Here is an 18,757-nt window from a genome sequence, read left to right as displayed (position 1 = left end):
GCTGCCGCTTCTGGTGGGGGAGGCGCAGCGGGCGGCGGTGAGTCTCCCGGCGTCCGCCCGCATGCAGTATACAAACTTGCGCTGTGCCATACTAGATCGGGTCGGCAGCAGCCCCGAAGACCATCGCCGGAAGTTCCGGGCCATGATGTTGGGGCAAGGGGACCGGCCCTTCGTACTGGCATTCCAGCTCCGAGACGCAGCAACCCGTTGGCTCCAGCCAAATGGACTGGACCCAAAAATGCTGGAGGCCATCATCCTGGAGCGATTCGTGGAGGCAATCCCGGCCAGGACCTCCGCATGGGTACGGTACCACAGCCCCCCGGACGTCAAAGCTGCGGTGAAACTGGCGGAGGAACACCTGGCAGTACAGCGGGAGACAACAACCAAAACGGCCAAGAGACCCACCCCAGCACCCCGCCGACGACTCGCCCCGCTCTGGGGGGGGGGGGGGGGAGAGTCTCCGCAGTGGCAACCAAGCCAGCCGGAGCCACCCGGAGCCAGCGAACAGGTTCACCACACGGACATAAAAAAAGAACACGCACACACACACACCCAGAGACAGACGACAAAGGGGGGGACACGGGGTCATAAAATGTCTATGATTTGTGCATTGCAGGGTACCGACGCTGCGGGGAGAGGGCTTCCCTCGCAGATGGCACCTCAAACCCCAGGGCCGGTGTGCTGGAGGTGCGGACGGCCCGGGCACGTGCGCCGGGAGTGCTCCCTAATGGAGGTGGGGCAGGTGTTGCGGGTTGTCGGGCCTCCAGCACCCGCCCCCGATCGGGGGGAGACGTACTGTGTCCCGGTAAGGGTACAAGGGGGTACATATCGGGCGATGGTGGATTCGGGCTGCAAACAGTCCATGATCCACCAAAACCTGGTTTGGCCCGGGGCGTTGAGGCAGGCGACACGGGTGAAAATTATGTGTATTCATGGGGATGTGCACGAGTACCCTATGGTGCCAGTGGAAATTATATATAAGGAACAAAAGCATAAAGTTAAGGTTGCCGTAAGCGCGCAACTTACGCACCCCGTAATTCTAGGGACGAATTGGCCGGGATTTAACCATTTGGTGACACAATGTGTGGGGTTGCGTTCACAGACAGTAGGCGAGGGGAGTATCCGCGCGGTTCTCAGCGGCGACGCGGCTTCATCCGGGGCTGCCGAGCGGGAACCGGTGGGGGCTTCGCGGGAGGCCCCCCCGGTCCCCCGCTGGCAACCTACTGAGGACTTTCCCCTCGAGCAGTCCCGTGATGAAACCTTGCGCGAGGCCTGGGACCAGGTGGATTATATTGACGGTCAGCTGGTGCGCCCGGGGAAAGCGCGGGTATTCCCCCATTTTTCAATTATTAGGGATAGATTATACAGAGTGGGCCGTGACACTCAAACCGGGGAGGAACACACCCAGTTGTTGGTGCCAAAACACCGCCGGGAAATGGTTTTCCAGGCGGCGTATTTTAATCCCATGTCTGGCCACTTAGGGTATGATAAAACACTTAATCGGGTAATGGTTCGATTCTATTGGCCAGGCCTCCGGGCAGACGTGCGCCGTTGGTGCGCTGCCAGTCCGGACTGCCAGCTGGTGAACCCAGCGGCCACCCAAAAGGCGCCCTTGCGCCCATTACCGCTTATGGAGGTCCCGTTCGAAAGAATTGGGATGGACCTCATCGGACCATTCCACCCGAGCACACGGGGATACCGCTTTGTGTTAGTCCTGGTGGATTATGCAACGCGTTATCCCGAAGCAGTACCTTTGCGCTCCATCTCTGCCAAGAGTGTTGCGCAAGCGCTGTTTCAGGTCATCTCCCGAGTTGGAATCCCGAAAGAGATTCTGACTGACCAAGGCACGTCCTTTATGTCGCGCACGATAAAGGAACTCTACGGGTTACTGGGAATTAAAGCGATCCGCACCAGTGTATACCATCCGCAAACGGATGGGCTGGTGGAGAGATTAAATAAAACGCTGAAAACCATGATCCGTAAGTTTATGCACGAGGACAAACAGAATTGGGATAAATGGTTGGACCCCCTAATGTTTGCGATGCGGGAGGTACCCCAGGCCTCTGTTGGTTTTGCACCTTTTGAGTTGTTGTATGGCCGGAGGCCTCGCGGAGTGCTGGACGTCATTAAAGAAAGCTGGGAGGAGGGTCCAAGCTCCAGCAAGAATGAAATTCAATACGTCATGGACATGCGAGCAAAACTCCACAAGGTGGGGCACTTGTCACGTGAGAATTTGCTCCGTGCCCAAGAACGTCAGCGGCGCACGTATAACAGGGGGACCCAACTACGCAAATTCACACCGGGAGAAAAAGTACTTGTATTGCTTCCAACCTCAAACTCCAAATTACTTGCAAAGTGGCAGGGACCCTTTGAGGTCGCACGGTTAAGTGGGTGATGTCGATTATGAGGTTCGGCGCTCGGACCGACGCGGAGACACTCAGATCTATCATTTGAACCTGCTGAAGGCATGGAAAGAGGCGGAGCCTGTTTCCATGGTGACAGTAGTGGGGGAGGAGGAGGAGTTGGGGCCAGAGGTCCCGCGCTCTGGCCCGGCCCCCCGGCTGTCCTGTGACGACCAGCTCACATCAGCGCAGAGGGCGGATGTGGCTGAGTTACAGCGGCGCTGCTCTGATGTGTTCTCCTCGCGGCCCGGTCGCACGGATCTCATCCGACACCATATTGAGACCAGCCCGGGGGTTACGGTGCGGTCTCGGCCATATCGGCTTCCCGAACACAAACGCAAAGTAGTTCGGGAGGAATTAAAAACTATGCTTGAGTTGGGGGTGATAGAAGAATCCCACAGCGCGTGGTGCAGTCCCATTGTTCTGGTTGGGAAGAAGGATGGGACTGTGCGGTTCTGTGTGGATTACCGCAGGGTGAATGAACAATCACGGTTTGACGCGTACCCAATGCCTCGGGTCGACGAGCTCCTGGATCGGCTAGGCACTGCTCAATTTTTCACGACACTGGATTTGACCAAGGGCTACTGGCAGATTCCCTTGTCACCAGAGTCCCGAGAAAAAACGGCCTTTTGCACTCCGGACGGTTTGTACCAATTTGTGACACTTCCGTTTGGCTTGTTTGGTGCGCCCGCCACGTTCCAGCGTCTCATGGACCGAGTGCTGCGCCCCCACGCTGCATACGCGGCTGCCTACCTGGATGATGGCATCATCCAGAGTAGCAGCTGGGAACAACACATACGGCGAGTGGGGGCGGTGCTCGAGTCCCTGAGGCGGGCAGGGCTCACCGCCAACCCGGCGAAGTGCGCGGTTGGCCGTAGGGAGGTACAGTATCTGGGGTACCACTTGGGAAGGGGACAGGTGCGGCCGCAGGTAGACAAAACAGCGGCAATCGCGGCCTGTCCACCCCCCAAGACGAAAAAAGAGGTGAGGCAGTTTTTGGGACTGGCGGGCTATTACCGGCGGTTCATTCCCCGGTTCGCGGACTTAACCGGCCCACTGACTGACCTCACCCGAAAGGGTGCTCCAGAACTGGTCCAGTGGACGGAGCAGTGCCAGCGGGGGTTTGAGAAGGTAAAAACAGCACTCTGCGAGGAGCCGGTGCTGCACATGCCTAATTTTGACATCCCTTTCTGTCTGCAGGCGGACGCGTCGGGCCGGGGACTGGGGGCGGTGCTGTCTCAGCGGGTGGGGGACGTCGACCGCCCCGTGCTGTATATCAGCCGGAAACTCTCGGACCGGGAGGCAAGGTACAGCATGGTGGAGAGGGAGTGCCTTGCCATCCGGTAGGCGGTCGGGGCCCTCCGCTACTACCTGTTGGGGCGTGCCTTCAGTCTCTGCTCAGACCACAAACCTCTCCAGTGGCTCCATCGCATGAAGGACGGCAACGCACGGATCACCCGATGGTATCTGGCATTACAGCCCTATAACTTCCGGGTGGTCCACAGGCCGGGCGCGCAGATGGCCGTGGCCGATTTTCTCTCTCGGCCCGCTATAGGGGGTGGGGGGGAGTGAGCGCGGCCGGACAGCTGCCCGGCCTCAAATCTGGCGGTGGAGGCATGTGGAGAGGGGCGTGGTTCGCGCGTTCCCTGCGGGCGGGGTGTGTGCGGAGGCCGGCCATGAAGCAGCAGACAGGTGAGTGGATGACTCAGCTGGAACGAGTTATCTAATCACCTGTTCCTTTATTAAGCAGTGTCGGAGACCATGAGGGCAGAGGGGACCTGGAAAGCAGCTGAAAAGCCACGGAAGAGTGCTGAAAAGCCGAAAAGAGAGACATTGTGAGGAGGAGGAGAGCTGAAAAGCCGACAGAGACTTGTGTGAGAATTTAATTAAAAGAATTGTAAAACGCCGACCCAAAGTGTTGTGCCCTTTCCTGTGGTCCCAGAAGAACCCGAGACAGAGACGTCTTCACAATTATGTTTAAGTTTCACTTTTGCATCTCATAGCACATAAAAGTGGTGGTGCATTCAAGGAACCTTGATTAAAGTTCGAAACAAATATGTCGCTAGTTTTTAAAGATGCAGGTATAATGATAATAATAATAACAAGAAGAAAGATAATGATTGTTATTACCCACACATTGAAGGAACCTTGATCAAAGTTCGAAACAAAGGTGTCACTAGTTTTTAAAGATGCAAGACTAGTAATATTAATAATAATAATAACAGTAATAATAATACTAATAACAATGATTGTTATTATCTGCTCTTGATAATCCTACATACATCTTTTACATTTTTTTTGAGGAACTTAAAATGCGCAAACATTCCGCAAAAATCAATGGTAAACTTTTACAACGGTGCCATCAGCAGTGTCCTCACTTACGGCTTTTTAGTGTGGTTTGCTAACTGCACTAAAGCGAACCAACAGGCCCTCCAGCGAGTGGTTAAAGCGGCGGGGAAAATTACAAGGACGATACTCCTAGAGATGAGTGCCATGTACACAACTCGCTGCCTAAAACGAGTAAACAACATCCTGAAGGACAGATACCACCCAGCACATGGCCTCTTCAACCTGCTACCCTCTGGAAGGATGTATAGATCGATTCGCGCCAGGACCACCAGAATGTCTCACAGTCTGCATCCCCAGGCTGTGAGACTGCTAAATGAACAGCCTGCCCCTTTGCTGCCCCGGACCATCTTATTACCTCACTCTTCACCACCTCAATAATTGTGCTCTGGACATTGCATTGCTGCAACATCAACGTAACACCCATCAGACATCTGACTGTTCCCACCCCCACGTCCCTCTTATCGCGGTCTTCCTGACAATGCTAAAATGTAAACTATTGTCAACCTGCACATCAATGCAGTTTCTATGCCGTTGAACAAAGCTCAAACAAAATCTCGTTGACATGTATGACTTAAGTGTTATTATGACAATGACAATAAAGGAATTGATTGATTGATTGATTGATCAGGGAAACTTGACATATTTATAATTATTTGACAGATCAATGACAGATTGCATCATTATTAAAATGCACATACTGGTTACTTTATATCATTCTCTTTCAAATACGTCAAAAATGAGTTCTTAGGGTATGTAAACATACTGAGTATGTGTATGCGGGTTGGTTTAGGTTGGGGGCCCTTCAGGAGTCTAATAATAATAATAATAATAATTAACACTAAAGACCAAAATGCAACCACAAACTAAACCTTGTATAGGCCACGCAAAGCCTAAAATACTAACGATGTGTGTAAGACCTTGTTCACACTGAAGGTCAATTTCAATGTTTTGGCCCTTATGTGACCTGTATCAGAATGTTTTGAACAGTACAATTTAAAATTTGTTCAAACTGCAGTCGTTTGATTGGGACGTGTTCATCCGATCAATAGGTCATCAAAAAGTGAGAAGCGTCATAATTATTCGCCAAAATAGACAAATTAAAATTAATAGTTCACAAATGACCAGAAAACCGGCAAAAATAATGTGTTTTGGGAACTCGCGTCCACCACTCCTGTTTCCGACTGCTCGCCCAAACGCTCTTTGCAGCAAATGTCCCACAAACTGCGAGTGACCAAATATTTGCCTTCTTCCTTCTTAATCTTCTACGTGCATTCCGTTCATAAAATGTTGACTTTGATTTGCACAAAATCCTTCAAATCGCCATTAATGCTCCAGGACTGAGACCTGCTGGAATTGGAGCCATGTTTACTTCCGTAAAATCTGCTGCTCGTCTGACAAGAGGACCCCATATGTCTGCATGCGGATCGGATTGCGTCCACATTAGACATCGCATTTTTCTTTGTATTTCGATGGACTATATAAAAAGATCGGATTTGACAAAAAGAATCAGAATTACACATCCCACCCTGCAGATGTAAAAAAAAAAAATGAACCATAAACATTTCAATTATGTAGACACCAAGTAAGTGTAACCTCTAAAAATTATCCAAAGAAAACAAATGTAACCGATTGATTACTAAGTAGCATAGCATGTTGAGGCTAATCTTTCAGATGCAAGCTCGTGTGGATAATGCATATATTTTTGATATACTTTCATGCTTGAATATAACATTGTATTGTGTGATCATGCTACTGGTACTTCTCCACTCTGGAGATGTTCGTGCGGACGTTATACTTCCGTTGCCTTATTATCTGTTGTTGATGTCCATATTTGGTCCTCGAGCGCCCAGTGTCTGCACAAACATGATTAATCACTCCTCAAAAGGGAGGTTTGAGCCACTTCTGTTCTGTGAAGGACACGGTCCCTCTTCTTATCAACAGGTGCATCACTCTCTGTAAAAGGGGGGGCTGCCTTCTCACTATAAGAGTCAACTTCTTTTGTCTCACTTTTAGACCTCTCTTGGCGATGCTGTGGTTGCGTTGTAAGGGCTGGTCTCCTAAAGCTTTAGTAAAAGTTGGCCAAGTACTATTTTGTCTCGGTGGTCTCTTTTACTCAACATATATGTCATCCAAAAGAACTGGGGATGGACCAGTGTGTTGTATTCCTTGAGAGGAAGACTGGTCGCAAGCAACACTAAGGCCTACTGAAACCCACTACTACCGATCACGCAGTCTGATAGTTTATATATCAATGATGAAATCTTAACATTGCAACACATGCCAATACGGCCGGCTTAGCATACTAAAGTGCAATTTTATATTTCGCGCGAAATATCCTGCTGAAAACATCTCGGTATGATGACGTCAGCGCGTGATGAGCGGACATTTTGGGACAGCATAGTGTCCAGCTATTAAGTCGTCTGTTTTCATCGCAAATTTCCACAGGATTCTGGACATCTGTGTTGGTGAATCTTTTGCAATTTGTTCAATGAACAATGGAGACAGCAAACAAGAATGCTGTAGGTGGGAAGCGGGCGGCTGCAGCAACACAAACACAGCCGGTGTTACATTGTTTACATTCCCGGAAGATGACAGTCAAGCTTTACCATTGGCCTGTGGAGAACTGGGACAACAGAGACTCTTACCAGGAGGACTTTGAGTTGGATGCGCAGACGCGGTACTGTGAGTACGCATGCAGCTGCAGCTTCCAAACATTTGATCGCTTGCCCGTACGTGCGTGCCGCTATGTGCATGTCACGTACGTAACTTTGGGGACTTTGGGGAAATATATGTGCTGTATGAACTTTGGGGAGGTGAACGGTACTTTGGGCTGTGGGATTGAGTTTGTTGTGCAGGTGTTTGAGTTGTATTGGCGGGTTATATGGACGGGAGGGGGGAAGTGTTTGTTATGCGGGATTAATTTGTGGCATATTAAATATAAGCCTTGTTGTGTTGTGGCTAATAGAATATATATATGTCTTGTGTTTATTTACTGTTTTAGTCATTCCCAGCTGAATATAAGGTCCGACCCGCCTCTCACAGCATCTTCCCTATCTGAATCGCTCCCACTGCCCTCTAGTCCTTCACTCTCACTTTCCTCATCCACGAATCTTTCATCCTCGCTCAAATTAATGGGGAAATCGTAGCTGTCTCGGTCCGAATCGCTCTCGCTGCTGGTGGCCATGATTGTAAACAATGTGCAGATGTGAGGAGCTCCACAACCTGTGACGTCACGCGCATATCGTCTGCTACTTCCGGTACAGGCAAGGCTTTTTTATCAGCGACCAAAAGTTGCAAACTTTATCGTCCATGTTCTCTACTAAATCCTTTCAGCAAAAATATGGCAATATCGCGAAATGATCAAGTATGACACATAGAATGGACCTGCTATCCCCGTTTAAATAAGAAAATCGCATTTCAGTAGGCCTTTAACTGTACACTGTGTTAAATAACTGAGGCTTAAATTCATTAATGACATCTTTACATCAGCTGACATTTCTCTTTTTTTTTTTTTTTCTTCGCTGTGTTTCAGACAGTTTAGTTTGTTTTGACATTTTTACAAAGTTCTCTGGTCATCATCAATAAATTTGCCCCTTGTCCCCCACAGAGCGCGAGCAGGTGCAACTCAGCTTGAAGAAGACAAAAAAAATGGGACTTTTTTGCCATTATCATTTTTGTAGAAATACTAAAGAGTTAACTAGTTTAAAGCGGGTTTTCCCCCTTAGTGGCGCCTGCTGTACCGCCTATGTACATGATACATACCGAGGGACTGAACTGTTGGTATATTGAGACCTGCCTATGCAGCTAAAATGTTATGAATCAGTCACACAGTGTTTGCCTTGTCCTTCTTGAACCATTGAGTCGATTTACCGACATAATGTTCCCATTAAACTGCGCCAGTCAATCTTGCTTGGACCTTTTACCTACAGAGATTCGATTTGTTTTCCTTCAGAATACCAGGCATGCCAGAATCCTGTGAGGGGACCAATTGCTCTAAAATTACATTTTTCTTGTGCATAACTCAATAGCATCAGAGATAACACTTTTATTTATTACTCTTACTGTACATTAAAGTAGAACATTGATGCATGTTGGAAATGTGATTATCATATCTCCCGGGTTGAAATCTGGCTCAGACATCTGTGGAGTTTGAATGTTTTTTTTTTGTGTACGCTACTAACTAACAAGACGGCGTCAGAAGCACAGCAAGTTCAATGCAAGAAATATTGTTAAACTAATAAATGCAACAACCAGCACCACACTAAAATTTAATTGATAAAAAAGAAGGAGGCAATATCACACAGCAAACAACTTGTAAGTACACGCACATAATCACACACTACTACTACTATGGGGGAATGATGAACAACAAAGCAAAAATTGACATTATAAGCTTGCAATCCTAGAATACCCCATTTGTGGGGGGGGGGACCCTAAAAAAGCCATCAAAGCACGTTAAATCTCTTTATAAACAGAAAATCATCACACGTGTGGAGGAAAATGCAGAGTCTGTGTCTGCATGCATTCAGAAGTGCATGGAGGATGTTAGTGTGATCAAGAACATCCCCACACGGGCCAACGAGAAACCCTGGATGAACAGTGAGGCACGTGCAATGCTGAAGGCTCGAAACAACGCTTTTAAATCTGGCGACATGGTAGCGCTTAAAAGAGGTAGAGCCAACCTGAACCGTGCCATTAGGGTTGCAAAGCGTGCTCACAGTCAGAAAGTGCAGGACTTCTTCGAGAACCCCACAAACACTAGACAAATGTGGCAGGGCATACATGTCATTACGGACATCACACGTCACCTAGCAACAGGAACCGCCTTTTAAAATGGTAAATGGGTTATACAAACCCCGTTTCCGTATGAGTTGGGAAATTGTGTTATATGTAAATATAAACGGAATACAATGATTTGCAAATCATTTTCAACCCATATTCAATTGAATGCACTACAAAGACAACATATTTGATGTTCAAACTGATAAACTTTTTTTTTTTTTTGCAACATTATCATTAACTTTAGAATTTGATGCCAGCAACACGTGCCAAAGTAGTTGGGAAAGGGCATGTTCACCAATGTGTTACACGGCCTTTCCTTTTAACAACACTCAGTAAACGTTTGGGAACTGAGGAGACACATTTTTAAGCTTCTCAGGTGGAATTCTTTCCCATTCTTGCTTGATGTACAGCTTAAGTTGTTCAGCAGTCCGGGGGTTTCTGTTGTGGTATTTTAGGCTTCATAATGCGCCACACATTTTCAATGGGAGACAGGTCTGGACTACAGGAAGGCCAGTCTAGTACCCGCACTCTTTTACTATGAAGCCACGTTGATGTAACACGTGGCTTGGCATTGTCTTGCTGAAATAAGCAGGGGCGTCCATAGTAACGTTGCTTGGATGGCAACATATGTTGCTCCAAAACCTGTATGTACCTTTCAGCATTAATGGTGCCTTCACAGATGTGTAAGTTACCCATGTCTTGGGCACTAATACACCCCCATACCATCACAGATGCTGGCTTTTCAACTTTGCGCCTATAACAGTTTGGATGGTTCTTTTCCTCTTTGGTCCAGAGGACACGACATCCACAGTTTCCAAAAACTATTTGAAATGTGGACTCGTCAGACCACAGAACACTTTTCCACTTTGTATCAGTCCATCTTAGATGAGCTCAGGCCCAGCGAAGCCGACGGCGTTTCTGGGTGTTGTTGATAAACGGTTTTCGCCTTGCATAGGAGAGTTTTAACTTGCACTTACAGATGTAGCGACCAACTGTAGTTACTGACAGTGGTTTTCTGAAGTGTCCCTGAGCCCATGTGGTGATATCCTTTACACACTGATGTTGCTTGTTGATGCAGTACAGCCTGAGGGATCGAAGGTCACGGGCTTAGCTGCTTACGTGCAGTGATTTCTCCAGATTCTCTGAACTCTTTGATGATACTACGGACCGTAGATGGTGAAATCCCTAAATTCTTTTTCTTGAACTGTTCAACAATTTGCTAACGCATTTGTTGACAACGTGGTGACCCTTGCCCCATCCTTGTTTGTGAATGACTGAGCATTTCATGGAATCTACTTTTATACCCAATCATGGCACCCACCTGTTCCCAATTTGCCTGTTCACCTGTGGGATGTTCCAAATAAGTGTTTGATGAGCATTCCTCAACTTTTTCAGTATTTATTGCCACCTTTCCCAACTTCTTTGTCACGTGTTGCTGGCATCAAATTCTATAGTTAATGATTATTTGCAAAAAAAAAAAGTTTATCAGTTTGAACATCAAATATGTTGTCTTTGTAGAATATTCAACTGAATATGGGTTGAAAATTATTTGCAAATCATTGTATTCCGTTTATATTTACATCTAACACAATTTCCCAACTAATATGGAAACAGGGTTTGTACTTGTATAGCGCTTTTCTACCTTCAAGGTACTCAAAGCGCTTTGACACTATTTCCACATTCACCCATTCACACACACATTCACACACTGATGGTGGGAGCTGCCATGCAAGGCCCTAACCACGACCCATCATAAGAAAGGGTGAAGTGTCTTGCTCAAGGACACAACGGACGTGACGAGGTTGGTAGAAGGTGGGGATCGAACCAGGAACCCTCAGGTTGCTGGCATGGCCACTCTCCCAACAGCGCCACGCCGTTCCCAAAGGCACATACACATACTGTGGTCTCATTAAAAATCTCAACTGCATACTATATGCCTTTTATTTTTTTAAGTAATGCAATAATTACTTCCTTTAGTAATTAATTACATGTACTAAATAATAATTTATTTGGTAATTCAATTGCTTTTTTGGCAAAGTATCGAGTAACTATATTGAATCACTTTAATAAAGTATTTTGCTAAACACTGGTTGTGAGTGGAAGACTCTATTTGTCCCGTAATGGAAGTGTGAGTGTGTTGGTCAATATAGCAGCCCTTCCAGGATTTCATAGGCTTGTTTTGTGATTGCCTAAAATGCCTGAATTTGGGTCAGCCTTTTCAGAAAGTTGCATCAAAAGTTGCGATGTTTTGAAGCTTTCTTCTTTTTTTTCAATAACATTGAATATACGTGCGACTTTATGAATTTGGTCCTTGTAACCTTAACCTCAAAAAAGCACAGGATATCAAAAAACATTGGAAAACAAATGTATCAGGGACAGTGTAGGTTTGCACCATTGTTACTGTTTAGCGTGCTGGAGCTTGCGGCGTGACCCCAGGCTGCAGAGACAGAAAGCGACGTGCAGGTAAAAGTATTTATTTGTGGAGAAATTATGTAGCACCAGCATGGCCGAGACAGTGGACCGAAAGTGATTAAAAAAATACTTTGTAGAAACAGAGGCAGACACTTACAGGCATAAAGCAGAGCGAAGAGTACGGAACGTAGGATGCAACATGCAGAATACCAGTTAATCTGAACACAAAGAAAAGGAAAACATATTAGACCAGACAATGCTCGCTTAAGGACCTGATGGGACCTGATTGGCAATCACAACCAGTTGAGCCGCCTGATTGCCAATCAGGAACAAGTGAGGAAGCAGTGCTCTCAGCAAAGGTAAAGATGCAGCCTGACATGACAAACAGGAAAGGAAAATTAAGAAAATAAGAGCGCTGGAATGAAAATGGAAACCAAAACACCGGAAAACATGTTTTAGGAAGCCATGTACCCCCCCACCCCCCTACTCCTGCACACTTAAAGGGGAACATTATCACCAGATCTATGTAAGCGTCAATATATACCTTGATGTTGCAGAAAAAAGGCCATATATTTTTTTAACCGATTTCCGAACTCTAAATGGGTGAATTTTGGCGAATTAAACGCCTTTCTAATATTCGCTCTCGGAGCGATGACGTCACGTTGTGACGTCACATCGGGAAGCAATCCGCCATTTTCTCAAACACCGAGTCAAATCAGCTCTGTTATTTTCCATTTTTTCGACTGTTTTCCGTACCTTGGAGACATCATGCCTCGTCGGTGTGTTGTCGGAGGGTGTAACAACACGAACAGGGACGGATTCAAGTTGCACCAGTGGCCCAAAGATGCGAAAGTGGCAAGAAATTGGACGTTTGTTCCGTACACTTTACCGACGAAAGCTATGCTACGACAGAGATGGCAAGAATGTGTGGATATCCTGCGACACTCAAAGCAGATGCATTTCCAACGATAAAGTCAAAGAAATCTGCTGCCAGACCCCCATTGAATCTGCCGGAGTGTGTGAGCAATTCAGGGACAAAGGACCTCGGTAGCACGGCAAGCAATGGCGGCAGTTTGTTCCCGCAGACGAGCGAGCTAAACCCCCTGGATGTCTTGGCTTACACCGTCCCTTATGCCACCGAAGATGATCAAGAGAATAATACCGACCCTAGCTTCCCTGGCCTGCTGACATGAGGGTATGTCTACAGAATATATTAATTGATGAAAATTGGGCTGTCTGCACTCTCAAAGTGCATGTTGTTGCCAAATGTATTTCATATGCTGTAAACCTAGTTCATAGTTGTTAGTTTCCTTTAATGCCAAACAAACACATACCAATCGTTGGTTAGAAGGCGATCGCCGAATTTGTCCTCGCTTTCTCCCATGTCGCTGGCTGTCGTGTCGTTTTCGTCGGTTTCGCTTGCATACGGTTCAAACCGATATGGCTCAATAGCTTCAGTTTCTTCTTCAATTTCGTTTTCGCTACCTGCCTCCACACTACAACCATCCGTTTCACTACATGCGTAATCTGTTGAATCGCTTAAGCCGCTGAAATCCGAGTCTGAATCCGAGCTAATGTTGCTATAGCTTGCTGTTCTTTCCGCCATGTTTGTTTGTGTTGGCTTCACTATGTGACGTCACAGGAAAATGGACAGGTGTTTATAACGATTTTTAAAATCAGGCACTTTGAAGCTTTTTTTAGGGATATTGCATGATGGGTCAAATTTTGAAAAAACTTCGAAAAATAAAATGAGCCACTGGGAACTGATTTTTAATGGTTTTAACCATTCTGAAATTGTGATAATGTTCCCCTTTAAAAAAGTAAGCAATACATTATCTAGCGTTGAATCATTTATATTTAATAAATTATTTTGTTATGATTTCTTTTTTAAATAAATCTTTATAAAGAGCATATCTTAAGTGGCCTTTCATGATTATACGCATGTGCTCGGTGGGCTTTATCTGTTGACTTATCCAGATGAAGTGAGTAAAGTCCATAATTAACCACACAAATACTAGTCCAGTGGTTCTTAACCTGGGTTCGATCGAACCCTAGGGGTTCGGTGAGTCGGCCTCAGGGGTTCGGCGGAGCCTCTGCCGCTGAGGTCAAGACACACCAGACTCAACGTGTAAATAAAAACTTCTCCCTATCGGTGTATTACGGATACCCCCGAACAATGTTCCCTTTAATTTTCCATCCGATTTGCAGGTGTGTAATTTGTTGTGAGTTCATGCACTGTGTTGGTTTTGTTCTTTGAACAAGGTGATGTTCATGCACGGTTCATTTTGCGCACCAATAAAAAAAAACATATAACTTTGTCTTGAATTTGAAAAAATAAACATTTTATTTTTCACTAAAGAAGGGTTCGGTGAATGCGCATATGAAACCGGTGGGGTTCGGTACCTCCAACAAGGTTAAGAACCACTGTACTAGTCAATGCATCCAGTCAAACAAACGACCGAGTCTGCAAATGTACTAATTAATCAAAGCACCACGTCAGTAAAAATAACTTTGAATAGACGCACGATATAAATGAAATATTCAAGAAGAAACACTCCTTTTTCTCTCTGGCTCTTGACGAAGGCGGTCATGCTCCCGCTCTCTTTGTATCTCCCATGCCTGCTTCTTTGTCTTGTCTTAACTTTAAGAGCCTCTCTTTCTGCGCTGTTCTCCGAAATCTAAACATGATGGAATTGATCAACTGGATTTGCAGCTCAATAGCTAACAGCAAGCTAGCGCTTCTCAATGTAAACAAATGGGTGGATCTACATATACATCGACTCTAACGATACCAAGTATAATCACAAAATATTTTGTCTTTTTTTGTTTTGTTTATAAAGTCAGGAAATATGTCACTGGACACAGGAGAACTTTAATTATGACCAATGTATGACCCTGTAAATACTTGGTATTGGATTTAAACCAAAATGTGTGTTATCACCTAAAATTACCGTAAGATAAAGTATCGAAATAACAAAGAGTGATTATTACATTTTAACAGAAGTGTAGGTAGAACATGTTAAAAGAGAAAGTAAGCAGATATTAACAGTAAATGAACGAGTACATTATTAATCCATTTTCTACTGCTTGTCCCTTATAAATTTGACAAAATATTAGAATGATAAATGACACAATATGTTACTGCATATGTCAGCAGCCAAATTAGGAGCCTTTGTTTGTTTACTTACTACTAAAAGAGACAAATGTTGTCCTTGATTGCAATAAGAAACATATGTTTAATGTGTATATTAAGATTGTCTGTTAAAATACAGTCAATAATGAAATTTTTTTTGTGGTCCCCTTTATTTTGAAAAGTATCGAAATGCATTTTGCTACCGGTACCAAAATATTGGTCTCGGTACAACCCTTCTGCCTTATAAAACAATAAAGAACTTTGTTTTTGTCTTCTTTCTCTGTGTTTGTTCAGGATCAATACGCCTTGAGCTCCCCCCTGTCCATATGAGGCGTTCAAGCGCACTGTGTAGATATGAGTTTTCAGACAGCAATAAAGTCCCACTGTTTGTTATTACTATTCACGTACACTTAGCGTACCTCACTTCGGGAACCTGGGCTTTACACCGTTGCAAAGTACAACAACAATAATCAACATATAGTTAAATGAGAGGTTTTACCACAATTCAAATTAAATCCAATCATTATAAGGCAGTGTAATTGACACCCTTTGTTCTAGGGTGGTATACCGTTACTGGTGTGGTATCGCGGTACTAATGAAGCAAAAACGGTTCTATACTCTGTTTGAAAAGTACCGGTCATGATTTTGCTGGTTTTGCGAGCAGAGGAGCATGTTCGGCAGCGCACAATCAGGGAGGACTTGCAAGCAGACACAGCGTGTAGACAAAAAAGGGAGAACGGACGCATTTTGGCCTAAAACTATAGATAAAGGTGAAGTTATAACACTGAAACACCCTCAGGTGCTTTAAGACATGGATAGATAGCTAGCAGCGAACGTCCATTCGCAGTCGGCTGTGTTTTACCTACTTCTAAATCGCTAATCCTTGTCTCCATGGCGACAAATAAAGTAAGTTTCTTACAAGTATCATCCCTGCAGGACGAGGAATAGCTAAACATGCTTTACTACACACCGTAGGAGGATACGATAGCTAACCGCTAACAGCTAGCTAGCACCCTGAATGTAAACAAATGCCATGGGTGGATCTACACCTGACATCCACTGTAATGATACCAAGTACAAGAGCATATCTACTATGATTACATAAATATTTTTTTATTGTCACAAATTATTTTTACTTTTTTTTTATTTTATTTATTTTATTATGTTTATAAACTCAGGAAATAGGTCCCTGGACACATGAGAACTTAAATTATGACCAATGTATGATCCCGTAACTACTTGGTATTAGATTGATACCTAAATGTGTGGTATCATCCAAAAACTAATGTTAAGTATCCAAACAACAGAATAATAAGTGATTATTACATTTTAACAGAAGTGTAGATAGAAAATAAACAGAAAATAAGCAAATACTAACAGTAAATGAAATAAGCAAATACTAACAGTAAATGAACAAGTAGATTAATAATCATTTTTTACAGCTTGTCCCTCACAATTTTGACAAAATAGAATGAGAAATGACACAATATGATACTGCATACGCCAGCAGACTAATTAGGAGCCTTTGTTTGTTTACTTACTAATAAAAGACAAGTTGTCTAGTATGTTCACTATTTTATTTAAAGACAAACTTGCAATAATAAACATATGTGTAATGTACCTTAAGATTTTTTGTTAAAATAAAGCCAATAATGCATTTTTTTGTGGTCCCCTTTATTTAGAAAAGTACCGAAAAGTATCGAAATACATGTTGGTACCGGTACTAAAATATTGGTATCGGGACAACTGTTATGGTTTACAGAGAGGAGATGACGACAAAGATAGTTCTATGTATTTATTATGTATATTACCATATATATAATAATCAAACAGTAATAATAATAATAATAACTACGGAAATGGAGTGTGAGACAAAATCCAAGAGTGAGTGGTGTTAGACTATGTGTGTGGTTAGCTGTTGTGTATTACCGTGATGTTGGATGAGGAAGCAGACAAATCCAAAGGGGGCTAGGCAAAAGGGGTCCGTGATCCGCGTGAGGTCCGTGGGGCAGAGAGAGGCGTCGGAGTCTGTGTCCAAAGCGAGGGTGGAGGATCAAAGAAGGCAGGTCAAAACCACAGGGGAAACAACTGGTAAGACTCGGGAAGGAACTACGGGAGAACAAACAAGGGCGTCAGACACGGAGGGAAAACGCAGAGAGTAAGAGAGCATAAATCTTTGGCTTACGGTACACCAAGGGTAAACTAAGTTTCCGCATGGATCCTAGGGTCCACTGGTCCTTTATATAGCTCCCTCTCATCAGGTCCAGGTGCGTTGATTGCTGATCGCCCACAGCCTTGCCGGCATGTGGGCGTGACGCGGCAAGCGAAAGATGAGGGCCGTGACAACAACACTACTTTGTTCTATTAATTTATGGTTCCACTGTAGATAATTGAGTATCGCAGCTTCAAAGTGCCTTAATGTTAGAGTGTAACTCTTGTATAAATGTCAGTCGTTATTCAAAGATTCTGCTCCATTTACTGGATATTATCCTTAATAAACGTTGGCTGTCCCAGCCTATAACATTCTCTTTATTGTCCCTCAATGGAGCTAAAGAAATGTAGATCATGCAACTTAAATTAGTGTGATGAGACGCATGAGAAAATGAATATATCAGTAATTATAAGTGTCCAAATAAATTCAGTCTACTGGATCACATATAAAGGTCAATTTACTTACTTACATATAACGATTTTATTACGCACGTTGTCCACCACCTGGGCCCAATCTCCCGCCATGCTTACAATTAGACATGAACCCCTCGTCGTCGGCGCCACCCATGGTGATAATGGCAAACACTGACCCTGCCCCCCCCCCACCCCGCCCCGAAATCCACTCACCCAACTGCCCTATCAGAAATCTCCCCTCAATCATTCTCTCCACAGAGCCCATCCACTCTACCCTCTTCAGTCAAGCATGAGCTGTCCTTTGTGGCAGAGCGAGATGGCGGGAGAGAGGCTGACTTTCATTTCCGCCGCTCCGCCGTGCAGCTTTGACGCGCTTGCACGGTTCCGGTAAACTCGTCTTCCCCCTTGAGAGGCCCATCGAGTCCACAATCTAAGGCCTTGTAATACAGTACCTGGCCCACAATAATATATTGTGCCTCATGCTGGATGGTTATCGACAGGCTGGCTGCTGATGTGTGTGTTAGCTCACCTGACGATGGTGATGATACCAAGTCTTTATGCTCTAATATCGACCCTCTATTTAAAATATCAATACTTTTGATACTTAAGTTCAGGGGTGTCCGGACTTTTTCCAACAAAGGGCCGCATACTGAAAAGTCAAAGTATCTAGGGTCCATAATGATATTTTTTCATATAAAAAAAAATGTCATCAAATATGTATTATTAGTGACTAAGTACACTATATTGCCAAAAGTATTTGGCCACCTGCCTTGACTCACATATGAACTTGAAGTGCCATCCCATTCCTAACTCATAGGGTTCAATATGATGTGGGTCCACCTTTTGCAGCTATTACAGCTTCAACTCTTCTGGGAAGGCTGTCCACAAGGTTGCAGAGTGTGTTTATAGGAATTTTCCACCATTCTTCCAAAAGCGCATTGGGAAGGTCACACACTGATGTTGGTCGAGAAGGCCTGGCTCTCAGTCTCTGTTGTAATTCATCCCAAAGGTGTTCTATCGGGTTCAGGTCAGGACTCTGTGCAGGCCAGTCAAG

This window comes from Nerophis lumbriciformis, linkage group LG23 (genome assembly GCF_033978685.3).
Source record: "Nerophis lumbriciformis linkage group LG23, RoL_Nlum_v2.1, whole genome shotgun sequence".
Classification (NCBI taxonomy): domain Eukaryota; kingdom Metazoa; phylum Chordata; class Actinopteri; order Syngnathiformes; family Syngnathidae; genus Nerophis; species Nerophis lumbriciformis.
This window is presented reverse-complemented; position numbering follows the sequence as displayed.